Source organism: Thermobia domestica, chromosome 4 (assembly GCF_964235325.1).
Source record: "Thermobia domestica chromosome 4, izTheDome1.hap1.1, whole genome shotgun sequence".
In the NCBI taxonomy this organism is placed as follows: Eukaryota; Metazoa; Arthropoda; class Insecta; order Zygentoma; family Lepismatidae; genus Thermobia; species Thermobia domestica.
In genome coordinates, this window is record NC_137457.1 from 100880747 (window position 1) to 100902149 (window position 21403).

Consider the following 21403-nt stretch of genomic DNA (forward strand, 5'->3'; position numbering starts at 1 on the left):
ACCGGTCATTTGATTCATCGCTGACATCACTCGGGTCCTGGCGTCAATCCACTGGACATAAGACCCACAAAAGGTTCCTGTACTGGAGCCGGAATAAGCCGGGAGCAATGTTTATTAATTTCGAGGTCCCAAATTATTTTTACATTGATAGGGGTGAGCGATCGTCTTAGCGGGTTGTAACGCCCCATTCCCCAGGAGTCAGAGGTTGATTCAACAAAAAAAGAAGAAGAAAATTCTAAACCAACCCCGAACTCCACCGAAGAAGTTACTACGGTATGTGGATTCGCGCGGCTCAAGATCACCTGATTAACCTGTGACAATAATAACAAAAATAACCAACCAAAATTCAGTTTTCAAGTAACAAATTTTATTACAATAAGTATAGGTGAATATTTGCTCAAGCGTTTGAAGAACATATATTCACCAACACGATTAAAATATCCAGAAAAATTCAAACAATGAAATTAAATTCCAGAGCAATTACGCAAATTTTCTTTATATTAAAAATATCTAGTACTGTCAGATTGAACCTTGAATTTATAGATTTCTCTCAATATTTTTTAAGCTAAGAGCAATTCGTAATACTAGCAAAGACTCTAGGAAAAAAGAATGTTTAATATTTCGCACCTATTCAGAGAAAAATTATTTTTCTTGAGCAAAAATATCTTAATTGATCAATATTACTAATTAAAGAAATTCAAACCATTTAAGTGTTTTCAAATGCATGAAAATGCAAGAAAATATATACTAAAATATATTTATTCTTTTCTGATTTTTTCTCAATGGCTCTGCAGTACTCTGTATTCTACCTCTTAATGTTGTCCGAGAGACAATTTTTTTAAATACAATTTCTTATTGTGCAAAACGAGGTCCTTACCACAGATTATACTAATATAACCACAAATTAAAGAAATCAATTCCAGCTTAGTACGATTTAGGATCAAAATTTCGAATCCAGTTCAATCAATCTGACCCATTCAATTTCTTATATTCACATATATGTATTTATAATTTCAACCCTCTTAATTGCCTCTTGAATTCTGTCTATTCAAAACATTGCAAATAGCATTTCTGAAGACCAGTTTTATTATACCCAAAACAACTTTGATTCCGAGTCTAATAATGACGTGAGAGAGAGAGTTTGCATTAAACGCTAAACTCTGATCAAAAAAATTAACATTAGAAAAGGTAATTCATTGAATACTGGACAATCATACCAAGAATTTCCATTCAAAACACCATTTAAGCATTACTAGTGAGATGAGTCGAAAATTCTGGGGGGGATTTTTCAATTTCTCGCAAAAACTCTAAACATAATACGCTTATACTCTGGAAATTACCCGAATACATGTCAGCGATTCAATGCAAGTTATATTAACTCATTTCCAGCTCATTAATGACACTACGTAACCAACTAAACCCATATTTACAAACTACTAATTAACTGCGAACTTACCAGGATTAAGCGAAACGCAATTTAGCTCCAGTAATATTTTACCTTTGCAGATAATATTACTTCCCTCTGCTTGGAACAGCTTATGTCCTATGGTCTAGTACTGACTTTCTGCCAAATTGGGCCCGAGACGAAGTGAGTATAATTGATTTTTTTTAGGAAAAGGCGGAAAAGATAGCTTTAATAATTACAAAACATTGAAACCGAAACAATATAATCACAAAATGGAGCAGATTGGAGTCACTTTAATGGGCACTTTTGTCTGACCACCAAGGCCCACTCAAGCACAGTCTCCTCGATGCCGGTTTAAATCCGTTAAATTTCAAGAATAATACTTTCCTCAAAGGAACAAAATTCTCTGAGATCACAATTACTAACAAAACACTCAATTATGTTCACTGAAAGCATTTTCAATACACTCACTTCACCTTTGGCCACTTTTTTCTCCACTTTTGACTCTGCATTCAACTATGACACGCGCCATGCAAGCTATGAGACAACACACGGTGAACAAGCACACGCAAGCCCAACTCCACCAGCGGAGGCAAAACAGCAAATCATAGTCAGGAGGCAGCTGCTTCGAAAGCAAGACTCGCCATACAGGATTGGAAATTCTCTCTCACGTTATTATCGCTCGTTACATCTTTTTTCTCTCTCATTCTTTTTTTAAAAAAGAAACATTTTCTATCAAACCTCTGATACCACATAAAAGTTAGATAAACGTTACTATAGGCCCATATATAACGCAGATACTTCATAATTGAATATAATTACCTTAAATATCAATAATATTTGACTAGATATTATTAATACAAATTTTGCATTCAATCAAGGTTTACATTTTTTTAAAAATTCCAGTCAATACAAATCTCTATTTCCATGTAGCTGGAATGCTACATCCTCCACCGTCCAACAAAAAAATCCAGCGCAAGATTTTTTTTTATTTTCCTAAAAAGTATACAAAGAATCACAATTAATTAAACAATACAAATTTATAACAATAATATAGATAAACCTTAATACAGTAAATAAGATCTGAAATCTAAAGTATTCAGTTTTAACTTTATAAATATTTTTACAATAATATTTGCATTTAATTACCTAATTTTACAAATAAAAGAGAATTTGGATTACCATGGCCATAGCAATCGTTAACATCAACGAATATTAATAAATATAGAATTTTCAATAATTTAATTCAAGTTTTGGAACTAACACATATTTAACTAGAAATATTAATTTATGAATTCTCTGATATAGTACTTATTTTTTAATTTTGATGTTTCGATTGGATTATTTAATATTACAGAGAGAAATTTTAATTTCTACGCTCCCGGAACAACTTAACCTCAGAAACGTGAGACTTACGATATGAATCTTGAGTATCCTCTTCGTTAGAAACCAGCAACGTATTTGGGGTTAAAAATCTTCTAATTACGAAAGGACCATTCCACTTCAGACTCAGGGATTTGGTGATTTTATCTCTCAGAGATGACTTAATATGGGTCTTTATCAATACCTTGTCACAAAGTAACTTCTCGTTTTCGTTGCATCATTAGCTTCCGTCTTCTCTCCCAGCTTTTCTCCATGTTACTTATGGCTGCAGTCCACAAGTCAACTGAAGATTTACCACCATAATCTGATCCTGCGATGTTCCATCGTATCTCAAGGGGTGTATAATTAGGACGTCCATAAAAAATCTCGATGGAACACATCTTCAAACAAGCATGTTCACTGATGTTGAGAGTATATTGCAGATCCGGGACGAAGGATGACCAAAGATGTTGTTTACTCGAAAAATAACAACGAAGCGACGATTTTAGGGTTTTTATGAATCTCTCAGCCTTATTCCCTTCTGGGTGATACGGACTTAATCGGATGTGCTTAATCCCGAGCCCAAACAAAAACTTACTAAAGTATTCCGATACGAATACTGATCCGTTATCGGTAGAAATTGATTCTGGGAAACCAAATCTGGTGAAAACGTCTTTTAACTTATTGGCTATGATCCTGGAACTAATTGTCCTCAATTTCTCAAGAATGACGAAACGACTAGCGTTATCGACTCCAATTAATATAAATTTATATCCTTTTGAAGTTGGCAAGGCCCCAATGATATCGAACATCCAATGTGAATTAACACGCTTGCTGAATTCCGATATCAGATGACCCATTTTCTTCCTGTTATCCTCCTTCGATAATTGACAATTCTGACACGATCTCACGTATTCATTCACATCTCGCACCATATTATTCCAAGTATATCTTTTCATCAGCTTCTTCAATGTTTTGTAAGATCCCGAATGTCCACCAACCAACTGATCGTCATGATGATATTCAATCAGGAGTCTTCTCAAATCTCTAGGAATAACAATCTTAAAAGGATTTATGGCTGAATTTGTCCTCTTCATTAAGATCATCTTATTCAAAACATATCCTGGGCAAGCTTCACCTTTCTCCAACTTGTCAATTATTTCATTTAACTCTGGATCTTCCCTCTGAAGAGCTTCTATAGGTTCTTTCACCAAAGGTAACCGCCACAGGTTGGCAAGCTTCATATTGTTGGAAAATGTAGCCAAACCAACTGGACTATCAATGATGTTAAATTCGTAAGGATCATAGACCCGTATAAGTATGTCTGCAACCAAATTTTCCCCTGATCTAATGTGTTTGATCTTAAAATCAAATTGACATAATGTTTCAACAAACGGTGCATATTTCATGAGACGCTTTGAATTATTTAAGATCCATGTCAAGGCTTTATTGTCAGTAAGAATATCAAATTCCTTGACTAAATAATGCCTGAACCTGGATATGGTTTTTACCAAGCTTATAAACTCGATCTCGTAAATAGATCTGTTATTATCGGCTTCTGAGAGTTTCTTACTGTAAAACGCGATCGGTTGGATTTCCCCGTTGCTGTTTTCTTGGGAAATGCATCCCGCGATGCTCTTCCCAGACCCATCGATGTTAACAACAAAACGCTTATTCAAGTCTGGTATCTTTAAAACTACGTTTTCAATAAGTGTATATTTCAATTTCTCCAAGACACACTGATGTTCGGTTGTCCAAACAAATTTGTTATTAACAGATTTAAGAGAACTCAAGGGTCCCATAATCTCTTGCATCTCAGGAGCGAACTTCGAATAATAACTAAAAAGTCCTAAGACTTTCATCAGCCCTCTTCTATTTCTCGGAGGTGGAATATTACGAATAGCAGAAACCCTTGCAGGATCTATCTCCATTTGATGACCACTTATAACATATCCAAGGTAATTAATTTTGTTATAAAACAACAAGCATTTATCAGGAGATATCGTTATATTATATTTTCTAAATCTTTCAAAAACCTTTTCCAAAACACTCCTGTGTTCTTCAAGTGACCTTGAAGAAATTAGGACGTCATCAAAAAAAAACTCTTACTCCTTCTGACTCTAGATCTCCCAATACTTTATTCATTGCCCTAGCCAGAATATTACTACCAGTCTTTATTCGGACTGGAACTCGAGTATACTGGTAACAAACTTTGGGGGTAACGATGGTTGTTATTTCACGAGACTTTTCATCCAAATATATTTGGTTATAAGCTTTACGGAGGTCCAGTTTACTGTGAATTGCTTTATCGGCAAGGCCTGCTAAACAAGATTCTAAATGTGGAGACGGATAACCATCATTCACAATCAATTCGTTGGCCTTTACATAATTCCCCACAATTCTAAACGTATTATTCTTGTTTTTTTTACTAAAAAACAACTACTGGCATAATTGCTGTGGTCAACCTCCACCAATATACCTTGCTGGATCAAAGTTTGAATTTGCTGATCAAATTCTTTTTCTTTATTTCGTGGGATGGGAAATGGTGTTTGCTTAAATGGCTTATTTTCACTTAAATATAGCCTACCTACGAAATCCTTAATACAACCAATTCGATCCGATATTACATCGGAGTATTTCTCCTTTAACGAATCAATAAAAGCTAAGGTCTCCGAATCCCGACATCTCCAGGACTCATTAGGAATCACCGGTTTTTCCACCTGTGTGTTATCAAGGTTTTTCACCTGTATTGCCGATTTCAAATTTTTATTAAAACATGAGTTATCCGGAGGCAAATATTTCCTATTCTGGCTTATTAATTTTTTGAAGTTCTCTGACTGTTCCATATCCACATCAGATGCTTCTGAATCGGTAATCTGAAGTTTTCTATCCACTTCCCCTTTTGATGACGATACATGCATTTTAGCATCTGAAGAGTTTCCAACAGTCTTCTTGGATCCATCTTTAACAGGAATTTCAACATCTGGTTTGCTATCATCTTCATGTGACAAAGGTTCAACTCTGGAATCACTCTGTTTCTTCTTTCGCTTTCTTCTACGTTGTCTTTTGGTAACACCAGAAAAACCAGAATCCGCTCGACACTCTTCCACCGGTACTTCATCCTGCAAATTAGTCGTTGCCACCAAAGAACTACTATTTCCTCCAACAGGACATTCCACATGACTTTCAGGACCTGCCACTTCATCCGAATTCAAAACAAAATTTTTTGTATCAATTTTGTCTGTGATAAATGCCAAATCAACAAGAATCTTTCCAGAGCTACTTTGTTCCCTATTTCTGTTTAAATTTTCTATCAAAGTCCAAGGTAGTTCTCGATGCGACGAAATATTTCTGAAACCAGTATCCTTAAATGCAGTATCCACTGACCGAGGCAACAAATCAAAACCCTGAACACCCCTTCTTCCAAGTTCACACTCAACCACTGTCCGCAAATTCAACAATTGAGAGGCTGAAGGATGATCAATTTTTAATAACTCAGATTCTAGTTGTTCACATTCCAATTCACACTGTATTCCCTTGCTAGCAATTCCCAAATAATTTACATCCTCCTTAATAAATATCGAAGCCATACCGGAGTTTTGCCCAGAAAACCAGACTAAGTTCGAAGCACCATCGTTCCGAGTTTCGTACTGGTCACCTTGATCAACTGATCGCAACCACTTTCTTTTATCGTTTATCATACGACGATAGTTCAAGCGAATTACCTTCTTTCCATTATTCAACATTATTCGATTGTTCACATAATCGATCACTGATTTGGATTCACGAAGGAAAGGAGTGCCCAACAAACAGTCACATGGAAGTTGTTTCACTATACGAAAATTAACTCGCTCGAAATGTCCGGACAGGTTGATGTTAAGTAACACTTCTCTGTTAGTTGAAAAGGTCAACCCAGACGGAGCATTCACCGTTCTATCATCCGCTTCCTTCACAAAATGTTCAGCCGCACAACGACGCACAAGATCTTCAGTCACCAAATTGAAACTTGATCCGCCGTCTACGCAAATATCAGTCAACTGACTATTAACTTTCCCAATAACAAAGGATGCTATAGTGCCACTTAGTTCTGACGGAATACCTCCCCTGGGCCTGGGTTTCTCCCCTGTGAAATAATTCGGCTTATTCGAATGAGACTCTGAAGATATCGAATTTCGAGACCCGAACCCCATTTGATTCGATTTCGAATTATTTTTATTAGGATGTTCCTTAAAATTATCTTTCTCATTACCATACAATCGATTAGTTCTAGCATTACTACTAGAAAGAACAACATTATATTTATTTTTGATATAACCCGATTGTTTTTTATAATCAATTTGATTTTTATTAATCAGGACGAACTGATCAGCTATTTCCAAAAGTTCTCTTCTATCAACAGGAATATACGCATTTAACATTCTATGTCTCTGATTCGGATTCATTCCGCTCAGGATTATATTAACTAATTCAATCTCAGGTGCCCTCATTCCTAACACATTCATAGCAACCATGACTGATCGAACATAATTATTAATCAATTCACTCAATTTCTGCCTCCTATAAACACGTTCGGATATTAACGTATGAACACATACTGGTGTCACAAACTTTGTCAACAGAGAATATCGTAACTCTTCCCAACCAATGTTATCATGTAAGGCAGACAAAATTATTTTCAAGACTGTACCTTCACATCGCGAAATCAAAGCTGTCAGTATCATTCCCAAAGAATAACTAGTATCTAATAAAATTTCTTCGATGCTAACCATAACCTCAAACATCTGAATACTATCATTTCCATCTAATTTCTTAAAATTTCTAAATTTATTCTCTAAATATTCAGAGGTTTCACTAAAAGTATGTTTAATCATGAGCTTATTCTCTACCTGAGAAACAAAATTTACTGATGCACTTCCTGAATCACGATTATAACATTCTGGGTAATTCAAATTAGCATAGTTGATATAAGGTTGTTGCTCATTCCTAGTATTAACTACCCTAGGGGTTGAATTCCTGATCCTAGAAACTCTTTGGTAGTATTGACCCAAATTCAAATACCTATTACTAAGTTCAGAATTCCGAGCCTCGATATTACTTTCTGCACACCCTATATGATTTCCTAAAGGTGGTCCATTCAAACTTTCCGAAAAAGTCACCTGCCGACAATCCCGTTCATCATTACTTAAACTGGGATTCGCTTGCCTACTAAATCCAAAAGTCGAATCATTTGTTCCAGGCATTCCCTCATTATTCTGAACTGGCGAAGGCATATGACGAATATAAAAGCTTCCTTGAGTCGGAGGTGTAAAAGACATATTAGCATAACCAAGCCTCGAATTCTGATCTAAATCTACCTGGCCAGTCCTATCCATGGTTACAAATCCTGAGATATCAATAGGCATATCAATACTAACGTATTCTCTTTCATAATTTCGATTAGCCATCCTTTGAGATACAATGCTGATAAGATAATATCAATACCAAAATAAACAAAATGATTTCGCTTATAATTAACATACAACCAAATTACTACTAAAATCTACAAACTATCAGTGACGAAATGGAAACAACCCATACAAGAACCACTAACCCAATCGAAATTTCAAAATTTAATTCTAGAAACCTTTAAAAATATAAATAATGATTAATACTGTACAAATTTCCAATAATAATACTACAAAACACAATCATCAATTATTTAACCGGAGGTGGAGGTTACAAATATTTATGAAAACACAGTATATATAATTAACAAGTGAAAATTTTCTAATTTTATCGTAATCAGAAAAATAACAAAATAAAAATTAAATTGGATTTGCTGTTTTGTCATTGTAACGCCCCATTCCCCAGGAGTCAGAGGTTGATTCAACAAAAAAAAAGAAGAAGAAAATTCTAAACCAACCCCGAACTCCACCGAAGAAGGGACTACGGTAGGTGGATTCGCGCGGCTCAAGATCACCTGATTAACCTGAGACTAGACTGTGATTATCCAGTATTCACTCTGGGACAAGGATAAACAACAATAATAACAAAAATAACCAACCAAAATTCAGTTTTCAAGTAACAAATTTTATTACAATAAGTATAGGTGAATATTTGCTCAAGCGTTTGAAGAACAGATATTCACCAACACGATTAAAATATCCAGAAGAAATTCAAACAATGAAATTAAATTCCAGAGCAATTATGCAAATTTTCTTTATATTAAAAATATCTAGTACTGTCAGATTGAACCTTGAATTTATAGATTTCTCTCAATATTTTTTAAGCTAAGAGCAATTCGTAATACTAGCAAAGACTCTAGGAAAAAAGAATGTTTAATATTTCGCACCTATTCAGAGAAAAATTATTTTTCTTGAGCAAAAATATCTTAATTGATCAATATTACTAATTAAAGAAATTCAAACCATTTAAGTGTTTTCAAATGCATGAAAATGCAAGAAAATATATACTAAAATATATTTATTCTTTTCTGACGCTCTGCAGTACTCTGTATTCTACCTCTTAATGTTGTCCGAGAGACAATTTTTTTTAAATACAATTTCTTATTGTGCAAAACGAGGTCCTTACCACAGATTATACTAATATAACCACAAATTAAAGAAATCAATTCCAGCTTAGTACGATTTAGGATCAAAATTTCGAATCCAGTTCAATCAATCTGACCCATTCAATTTCTTAAATTCACATATATGTATTTATAATTTCAACCCTCTTAATTGCCTCTTCAATTCTGTCTATTCAAAACATTGCAAATAGCATTTCTGAAGACCAGTTTTATTATACCCAAAACAACTTTGATTCCGAGTCTAATAATGACGTGAGAGACAGAGTTTGCATGAAACGCTAAACTCTGATCAAAAAAATTAACATTAGAAAAGGTAATTCATTGAATACTGGACAATCATACCAATAATTTCCATTCAAAACACCATTTAAGCATTACTAGTGAGGTGAGTCGAAAATTCTGGGGGGGATTTTTCAATTTCTCGCAAAAACTCTAAAAATAATACGCTTATACTCTGGAAATTACCCGAATACATGTCAGCGATTCAATGCAAGTTATATTAACTCATTTCCAGCTCATTAATGACACTACGTAACCAACTAAACCCATATGTACAAACTACTAATTAACTACGAACTTACCAGGATTAAGCGAAACGCAATTTAGCTCCAGTAATATTTTACCTTTGCAGATAATATTACTTCCCTCTGCTTGGAACAGCTTATGTCCTATGGTCTAGTACTGACTTTCTGCCAAATTGGGCCCGAGACGAAGTGAGTATAATTGATTTTTTTTAGGAAAAGGCGGAAAAGATAGCTTTAAAAATTACAAAACATTGAAACCGAAACAATATAATCACAAAATGGAGCAGATTGGAGTCACTTTAATGGGCACTTTTGTCTGACCACCAAGGCCCACTCAAGCACAGTCTCCTCGATGCCGGTTTAAATCCGTTAAATTTCAAGAATAATACTTTCCTCAAAGGAACAAAATTCTCTGAGATCACAATTACTAACAAAACACTCAATTATGTTCACTGAAAGCATTTTCAATACACTCACTTCACCTTTGGCCACTTTTTTCTCCACTTTTGACTCTGCATTCAACTATGACACGCGCCATGCAAGCTATGAGACAACACACGGTGAACAAGCACACGCAAGCCCAACTCTACTAGCGGAGGCAAAACAGCAAATCAGAGTCAGGAGGCAGCTGCTTCGAAAGCAAGACTCGCCATACAGGATTGGAAATTCTCTCTCACGTTATTATCGCTCGTTACATCTTTTTTTCTCTCTCATTCTTTTTTAAAAAAAGAAACATTTTCTATCAAACCTCTGATACCACATAAAAGTTAGATAAACGTTACTATAGGCCCATATATAACGCAGATACTTCATAATTGAATATAATTACCTTAAATATCAATAATATTTGACTAGATATTATTAATACAAATTTTGCATTCAATCAAGGTTTACATTTTTTTAAAAAAATTCCAGTCAATACAAATCTCTATTTCCATGTAGCTGGAATGCTACAGGGTGCTATTAATTCCTGCAACTCGATAGTTCGAACTTAAAGTCCATTGCGAAAAATTGAAATCACAGACAAACATGAAACTGTTAGAGCGTATATTTGAATCACTTCACTTCAAATTTCTATACACTTTTGAAATATTTATTCTCTACGGATGCGTAGAATATCACTGTTGATAAACTATAAAAAAATAATTTTTCACTTATACAAATAACAATCAGCGTGCGAAGCTCAACCCTTCGAAGGGGAGCACTTATATGTTGCTCTCGAAAAGTGATGCACCCCACTCGCCTTTGGGGTGCTCTTCAAAATGACAGGCATGCGCGAATGCCAAACACACACTGAGCGTTCTATTTAACAAACCAAAACTTGTATATGTCCAACCGGGAAAGTCCCGATTTTCACTCCTAGCGTCGAGACCAGAATTATCATCCAATGAGCTTTTGGTTATATAAGTGCGTACGTGAGAAGTGATTGTCCCGAAAGTCAGACTCAAAGCAACATTCACTAAGCATGTTATTATCACGTGAACAATCTTTGTTCCTCGACCATATGTAGCTGTAAAAAATCGAAGTGAGGCCTACCAACACAAATGTACGAAATACCAAACTGATGAAGAAAGCTTCAAAATCGTTCCTGTTATATACGAGGGTTGGTTAATAACATTTGAAATTAAGTCTGTCCTTTCTAATGTCCTTTTAAATTTGAAAAAATGTGCTTCAGTCCGGTGATAAAAAGCTGTTCTTGCCTTAAGTCTAATTGAGGCGCATCTGCAAAATATGCCCTAATACAATGCAATAATGTAATTTTCCTTACAATAAATTTATATTTAAAAAAAAAACTTTCTGATAGGTATTTGCTAAAAAATTTAAATAAATATATATTTATTCTTCAATAGATTAAATGTTTAAATCAGAGAAAATAAAAAGTGCAACTCACCTATTGCCAAGAAACTGATATATATCTATATTCATCTCAAATTTGATAACTTTATGCAGCACCACAGTAATTTTTAACCACACAATATCGTAAAGAACATTAGTATTTTGCGTAGTTATGTAACAATGTTTCTGCCATTATATACATTTCATTCTATTAAAGAAACTGTTAGACTCATGGATACTGACACTAGTAATATATAATTACGTTATAGTTGACTACAATAGAACAGATATTGAACATTTTTACAGTAGTTATCGAATGGCTAAGTCATCCTTTCCAAGCACCTTCGTATGTACGTAATTCACAACTTTCCGTCAGAGGAGGAGAAAAAAAATATATTCATTTGATGTACTCGTACCTCAGGCATACTCCTCAGGCAACACCTACGAAAATTTTTCTTCTTTAAATGTAGATAAAAATTTCCGCACGTAAAAACCGACACATCCTATTTCAAATTAAAGCGAACCTAAACCTGGTTTTGGGAGACGTGTAGTGGTCTTCTGCTGTTAGTGTTTTTATTTTCGAGTGGAAACTCTCAGTGCCAATTTAGATATAAAGCCCTTATATGCTTCAATATATGTATATATGCTTGTATATATATATATATATATATATATATATATATATATATATATATATATATATATATATATATATATATATATGCTTGTGTGTGTTCCCGTATTCCTATCCTTGTTGGTACCTGCATATGGTTTAACAGCTTACCAGTTAGGATCGGAAAAAAATGTTGGGACATTTTCCAGGGCTAACAACTTTTAAGCCTACAGCGGCTCCGTGGCAACCACCTGGGCCTCCTAGCCGAATTTCGGGAAGGTCCAAATAATTATAGGAAAATGTGAGAATCTCTGTGAACCGTGTGTATGGTCTGCCGAATTAGCTGCCTCCTGGTGGTCTCACAGTTTAACTAAGAAACGGTAGTAGGGTATGAATGTAGATTCTGCAGACACTTTCCCCCCTTCCAGCTCCTAACTACCAAAAAATTATTAAGCCACCACTGACTATTGTACTTTAACACAGAAGGATAACCCAAAGTGAGATCGCATAGGCTTTGATGACATTTAAAATCATAAAAACTTACAATCTAAAAACCTACATCTAAAATTACACTACACTGCACTATTTATAATTACACTTTTACTCTATCCCATAATGACCCCAAGCTAATGTATTTATACCATCTCGCATAATATATCTTTTATCATCTGAAGAATCTAATGCTTGTTCAAGAACGGTTATGCTATATATATCGTGCTTATAACTCCTAATGAGGTTTATGTCTTTATATGTTTTTACATTTTTAAATAAACTTTATAATCATTAAACTTCAACTCTTTTGATATTACAGATTTAGTTACTCCTTTAGCTTTTTTCTCTTCTTTATTTTCTACTCTATAAGCATACATCTTTGATCTCAATCCAATAAACTCCGTCATTATCTTACCTTTATTCTCATCTTTCATCTTATCTATTACTTTTTTGTTTATTAGTGGTAATCCATATATATTACTTTCCTTGTATTTACTCGTATGAAATTGATCAACTATTTCTCCTATGTCTTTGTAAAAGTCTTCACTCTCAATCTCATATATAAAGCTATCGGTATCCATCTAACATAAATCTATATTGTTTCCATATTTTGGCTTCATAGTGTTATAATGAAAATCATACATTAATAGTTTTGATAGTTCTAATACACTCATACCAATATATATTGGCTTATTAAATGTTAATCGCTCTTTTTTCATATGTATAGCACATAAATTATCTGTAAATATTGTTCTCTAATCAAAATTAGGTTTTGCAATTAGTTTTTCTACTCTTTCAGGATCACATTCTAATTGTATGGGTTGCCTCTTTCGAATATTTTCCATAGTCTTTCCAAATACTGAGTTATTCATGAGTTTATAAAAATCTTCTTCAAACTTGTTTTTAGCTTGCGTTCTAATATTTGTATTTAAATCAATGTATTTCTTTAACTAGTCTGATTGTTTGAATTCCAATATTCTATGCACTTTCTTTAATCTCATTCTAAGTGACATATGTAGTTTTAAGTTCCTATAGTGAATTACATATCTTTCCTTATTATAAAGTGTCGTTAGTAGTTTTGATTGTTTAGATTCTGGTGGACACATGTTTTCTGGAGCTAATGGTAAATCAGAATGGTTGTTGTGTAAATATCTCGAATATTCTAAATCTACTTCTAATATGTAACCAGTTTCTGAGTCATCTGAAATGTTCATTATATCTATGCAAGGTTTAACCACTTAAAGTCTTATAGGGCTTCTATTGACTCATTGCCCATCCATATAAGTTGTTTGCGTCTAGATATGCTAGGTATGTTGAACACTCATCTTTATTATAATCTTGCATATATTTGTTGTTAACTTTTACATATCTTTTACTACATTGTGAGATTCTTCCTGGTATACCCTTTTCTAACATTAGTATTTTATCATAATCAGTCAACATTTCTAAGTTAATTATAGTCATCTTTAACATTGCATCCCACGATAGGCCGGGTGCTGTATAATACCAAGCAGGATCTAATCCATATGCCTTTAAACACACATCTCTAAAGTTTTCAAATATATCTGTTAATTGGAGGACATCTGTTTTGTTATAATGTTCAGTTAAGTCCCTCACTAACTTCAGATCGAATTCTTTACAAACTCGTACATGAAGCTTATGACGTTCAGGACTCATTTTTTCTCCTGTTAATCTGTTAGTAAATTTGTCTATAGATAATGGAACACATTCTTCTAATTTTTCAAATGAATGAACATAATCAAATGCATAATCACCTTTAGTATTAACTAGATCAAGCTTATCAATCGGGAAAAACTTTAAGGTTTCTCGAAATTGTTCTGGCTTTAAATTACTAGTTAACTCTGCTAAACACTTTGACATAAATCTAAATGAATCAACAAATCTTAAATTTATTCCATCTTTTGCTGGTCCTGCTTTTACATATTTTTCATATGTTATGTATCTTTCTTCATTGTTTGCAATCCGTTTAATTTTCTGTGTATCATAAGATAACTCCTTAATAAACAAATGCGTATCATAACCAGTTAAATTGTGAAGAAATACAGGAACAAAGTTGGGATTTTTATAGTTTAAATTGCAATAACTTTGAGCTGCACCTCTAAACTTTCCAGTTAAATGATCATGATCTCTTACTTTTGCTATATTTTTATTTATCTTATACAAACATTTTCTTAATTCGTATTTCCATTCTTTTATTTTTTCTCTCATATCATCTTTATCCTTGTACAATGTATTTTCTTCTTTAATATATTTATTTTTTTCTCAACGGCTGGTGGTAAGTCACTCAAGTTTCTCCCACATATATGATAAGTATCTCAACTGTTATAAGCTTCTATTTCCTCCTCACTAAGCGGGGTCATATAAACTACCCTGTTATATATTTCCATAATTTCTATTACTTCTTTTTGTAACATTTCAATAAATACTTTTGCAGCATCTGGACCTATATAACTAACATGGGCTTTATAGTTCCCATTTGAATATTTTACATAGTAACAAAAACTCATTGGTTCATGTTTTTGATATTCTACTTTTTTACTAGAATTATGCTCTATTTTCAAACTTACATAATATGCATTCAAAGTCGGCAATTATCACAAATGGAACTCTTAATGATCGATTATAGTTTTGAAACTCTATTTGATTGTCGTATGGTTTTGGAAGTTCAATTCTAACAGCCTCATGCTCTTTACAATATAGCAAATGGTTTTGCAACTGCTTCTCATTTCGAAAGTGCCTCGTTAAACATCTGTCGCAGAAGTATAGTTTTTCCTCATGTTTTGTCACTTGACTTCTTATTAATCGTGATAGGTTTTTTATTCAACAAAAACGAATGCTTTTTCATCTTTTACATATAATAAATTGATGTGAGTTCCCTGCTTATTTTTTGTGATTTGAAGTGGATATATATTATAGTTTTTGACATAGCTGTAAACATTGATTTAAATATTACTTCTTTCAAATTTTGGAATATCTTTTAATTGTACAGGAAATCCAATGTTATCACAATACTTCTTTTGCAACTCATTAACATGCTGTTTATAATGTGAAGGCCTTTGATACTGAGAACATCTGTCTATAGGTTTTAAATAGCTTGCAATAGAATACAAGAAACATTTGGTGTCTTTATTTTTAATATTAATCACTGCTTTCTTATCTTTAATTGGTTTAGGAAGTTGGGATAGGAAGAAGCTCTTAATGGTACATACTTGTTTAATCTGATTTGTAAATATTTAATTTCATGTAATGTCCATCCTGATCCTCTACCTTCAAATTCTTCCATTTCTCTACGTAGTTTTTGTCTTGCATGATGTATATATTCATTTAAGTCAGTTGATTCTAATATTCTCTCGTTTGATGTTTTGAAATTGCGCTCTTGTATTTCTTCATCTTTTATATAATCACAGATGAAAACAAGGTTAACTTTAACAGGGTGAAATTTTAATTCTCTTTGATTTTGTTAATAGCAACACTTGTATCTAAAAATGTTATTGGGTCTTTATATCCTCCTGTGTTTTCAACTTTAATAGCTTGTAAACGCTTCTTGAGTGCTGTTTTTTCTAATTCTATTTTTATAGGTATGCGTGTTGGTTTCGGTTTTTCAATTACTTCTTGTTTAAATGGGAATATATTTTTAATTTGTTTTCTACTTTGTTCATCGTCATATTGTTAAAGAAGGTTTATTAGTTCTGCTTTTCTTAATCGGGAATATCTTCTAATTCCCTTCTCTTTACATTGTCGTCTTAACTCTATTACAGTAAATTTACTATAATTACTCATCTTATTCCCTATATTGAAAATCTTACTATTACTCAATTTTTATCTTCGCCGGATTATTTCTAATCATTTTTGTACTACTTGTAGTTCCATATATCCTAATACAACGCTTAACATTGTACACTCCTGCCATTGTTTTTATATTATGCGTTGTATTAGAACACGACTTTGATGAGAATAACCCATCAAAGTCACATATACACATATTAAAATTAAATCATTTTTGTAAACTTACTCATCATCGTCATAATCATTACTACCACATTTATATTCATCATCACTACTCAAATCGGATGTTTTTTGTTGCATTATTAATAATTCTTTTTCCTAAAAGATTATTTGCTTCTCTAGTAGTGCTGCTAAGAGTTTAAGATCATGATGAATTAGTTTAAGTCTATCATGTAATAAATCAAATTCTTTCTCCATATTTATTATATAGAAAACCAACAAAAACATATATTTATTACATTTAAAAATAAGTCTATAAGATGTTTATTAAGACTTGATTCTATATGCATTAACCTACCTCTATAAAGAAATTTGTAGGCAGCAGCTAAATTATATACAAAAAAGGATGGTTTCCCAAGATCATCTTCTGCCAATCGACATGGTAATTCAACAATTTTTTGTCGTGTAAGTAAATTAAACTCTTCTTTTACTGATTCAAGCTGTTCTAATGTTCTAATGTTGATCTTGTTTATCAATAGCATTAGATACATTAACCAATCTTTTGTTCTTAAAATCAACCCAGGATGTAAAAACTTCTCTAGATTCTTCTTTTTTACTTTTAACATTACCAAAAATATCAATTTTATTATATAGCAAATCGTAATTTTACAAAACCTCTCTTTCTATATACATTACAACAAACAATAATTGTCCTTCTTCCATAGCTGAATTTTTATTTGGTTTAATCGTTATTATATCATTCTTCTTAAAACCAAAAGGTTCAAAGTATCAGTCAAAGGCTCAATCACCTAAGTATCACCTAAGTATATCTCTAGAAAGTATTTATCCAAACTTAATTCAATGTGCGTTATTTTCCCATTATAAAGAAATTTATAAGCATTAGAAAGATTGAATATTCTAAAGATTGGGTCTTTAACATTCTTACTTCTCAATCGATATATTAGGGTATAGTTTCTTTCTGCATAATCTTTTGAAAATCTTTCTTTATGCATGGGTCTTGTAACGTTTCTAATGCATCTTAAAATCGTTTTCTATCATTCTCTAATTTAGCTTCTATCGATCTACGTTGACTTACGCTAACAACATCATTTAAATTCTCCAACAACTTTAATTTTTCTTCGCTAATATCAACATAACCTATTCTATCTTTAACATTACCAAATATATCCATACTCATTTATTATACAGAAAATGCCCATCCTAATTTTTCAAAACATTTCTTTAACATCTCTATTTGTCTAGGTGAATGTTTAAAATCAATATCAACATGAACATCGTGCTTTTTCAACAGATAGTATAATACACATTTTAAGTTAATAAACAATACTCTTTTCGGATACAGTTCTTTAAAGGTTTCGTATAAGTTTTCGAAGTCGTTTATAAGTGTTTCTTCCATATGTCGTAAGTTTAATGGTTTTTGATCGGTAAGGTGATAGTGTATTAAATAAACATCATCATAATGTTTTGTGTATTTGTTTTTCTTTAGTACTTTTAAAACATCTTTTATTGATATTAAATGTTTTGATATATCCGTAAATTCATCATTTAACACCTTGAACACATCTTCAGGAATAATTCTATTCTGTAAAGTTTGCAAACGAGATAGCTGTAACTTAAATCTTCTTGTAGTATCATACCATGGTTTTCTTGCATAACCAGCTCTCATTCCTTCATTAGTACTGTAAACCCAACCATTCGCTACAGAACAATAATCGCCAATGTAACTGCTCATAACTTTTGTTAATGACTTACTACCACAATAACTGCATTTTAATGGTCCGGTGTTATAATTTGACAACATGTCCCTTAAGGTAATTATTGGATATAACTTTACCAACTCTTTTTCCGTATACAAAAATTTAGGTATTAACATTTTCCATAACTGAATAACTGTATATGCGTTATTTTGATCTTTTAAGTCTTTCTTACTAACATCCCGAAAATACCAATTAAATTTATATTTAACTAGTGCATCTAGTTCATCCTCATGCTTCTCAAAATAATCTAAAAATCTATTGTGTATAGCTTCCATATTTATCTTAAAACAAAACTTTTATGGATATAAACCATAAAAGTACTTAAACCTAATCATTTTTAATCATATACATAACATCAGTAAATGAATACCTTTGATTTAGAAGATTTAAAACTTTAACACAAAGATGACCGCATATAACTGAATTAAAGTCTTGTATTCGTTCGTCATTGTAAAATAAGTTTTCGGTACCAAGATATTGTACTAGTTGTCTAGGAGGGACACCACCATACGAATCAAACACTTACTTTATGTTGTTATCTTTCCAATAGCATATCCAATGAGTAAAAATGTTTTCTGATTTATCAAGGTTAACTACACCACACTCATGTACATGGGGTTTTTGTGGAAGTTCATCACTCATAAATACACCTCTAAATCGTTTTATCTTTAATTCCTTAACCAAACTCTCTACATCGAAGTTGGTCAATGGTTTTAGTTTTTGGACTTCTTTGGTTTACCTGCTCCATGTTTTTCTTCCACAGCCATATTGTGCCTTTTTGTTCTTCAAGTTCTTGTTTATTCTTCTTAGCATCCAGTACAGTTTTAGTAATCGCTGCTGCACCACCTGCTAATGAACCAACTGCTCCTAAAGATGCTGAATAGGCTGGAATTGTAAAGTTAAAACCACCCATATGCTCTTTCTTAATCTTTTTCATTTGTGTAGTAGTTGAAGTTAAATCCATTCCTTTAACTTCTTTAATTTTCTTAGATTTATCACTAAGTTGTTTCTTTTTATATACATGATCGATATTCAAATCCTTTAGTTCCTTATAAGGAACACTAAACATACAACCTTTAATAGAACACATTTTCCTATTTATTTAAGAGAAAATCTTAGTTTGTAAAAGTACAGTTGTTGTTGCTCCACCAAATTCAATTAAGGAATCATTCTCATCTGTTATCCTTATCTCAAAATTATCAACCTTGTCTTTGGATATAGGGAACGATAATGGATACGTAGGCTCATAAATAATACTATGTTTAAACTCGGCATCTGTTTTAAATGATTCTATAATTCCTGTTTCTCTATGTGTGTACTCCGTATCTTTAACAAACATACCATCTGCTATATTACAGTGAACATTGATTGTATCGAATGGGTGAAACTTTGGTATCTTATCTCCAACATGTTCTGTGTTTCTAACTAACTTCTTCTCACTAAAAGCTAATACAGTATTACTGGTATCCAAGGTTATATCACAATACTAGCTAAATATTTTAACTCTATTTTTCTCTCTGTCCTTAGTAAATTTAATATTTTTTAAAGCATCACCAGTGTAAGGAAGATTTGATTTAATATATTCTTCTATTTTTTTAAACTATATTGACCAGGTTGAACTATAAGTTGTTTTGTAAGATTAGGATGAAAGTTACTAGAAAATCTTAGTTTATTATTTTTTCTGTAATGTTTGGTGTTAAGTATGTTGTGTAAAACCCAACTAGTCCTATACTTAAATAGTTGCTACTGTTGTCTAATTCGTAATGGAGTTTCTTTTTTTTAAAAAAAGTATCAAGCGTTAACTTAAATACCTTAGCCATTTATTATATAATAAATGAATGAGTTTGATTTACCTAGAGATATTCCAAGAGAGAAAGTAATCAAGTTAATAGATGTCATTCAAAAGTTAGAATACAGTTTAAAGAATAAAAAGAGAAAACTACGAATTATTAAATATGCATACTACACTTTGATCACGTTATCAGTTATACTTTCTGCAACAACTGGGTTTATTAATATTTTTATACCTGTAAGAATTTACTCAATATTAACAACATCTCTTGCAACTGGAAGTGCTATAATAACTGGTCTGTCTTCTAAATTAAACATAAGCAAAAGAAAAGACGAATATAAAACCATTGTCGCTTGTATTAACTCATTTAAAGAAGAGTTATAGATGATAATAACATTAAATGGTGAAATGGATAACGAATATATAAAAGATACGTTGCTTAAGATCAGAGAACAACTTAAAGATATTAGATCATAGAAGAGTCGATTTTCTCTATAATAAATGAGTAAGAAAACTATTAATTGGGATGTAAAAGATATGATAAAAGAAAATAGTTAAGAAAAGAAATGGAGAACTTATAGCTGATGATATTCGACGTTTTGTTGTGGGTCCATCAGGGTGTGGTGGAACTTTTTTGTTATTTAATTTTTTTATTACAGCCAGGTTGGTTAAACAATAATTACTTCTGTATATATTCTAAAAGCATGAATCAGCCAAAGTATGAGCAATTAAAAGATCGATTTGAAAAAAAACAGAACTAAAGTTTAAGAAGAAAATAGCAACGTTCTTAAGCAGTAATGATTGTATTGTACCTATTGATGAATGTGAAAAATACTCTGTAGTTGTGTTTGATGATTACATTTCTGAGAATCAAGATACTGTTAGAAATTACTTTACAAGAGGTAGACATAGGCATTTAGACTATTTCTATCTTGCACAAACATATTTAAAAGTACCTAAACAGCTTATGAGAGATAACGTTAACTTCCTATGCATATTCAGACAAGATGGTACTAATCTTAAACATGTGTATAATGAGTTTGTTAGAGAAGATATGTCTTATGATA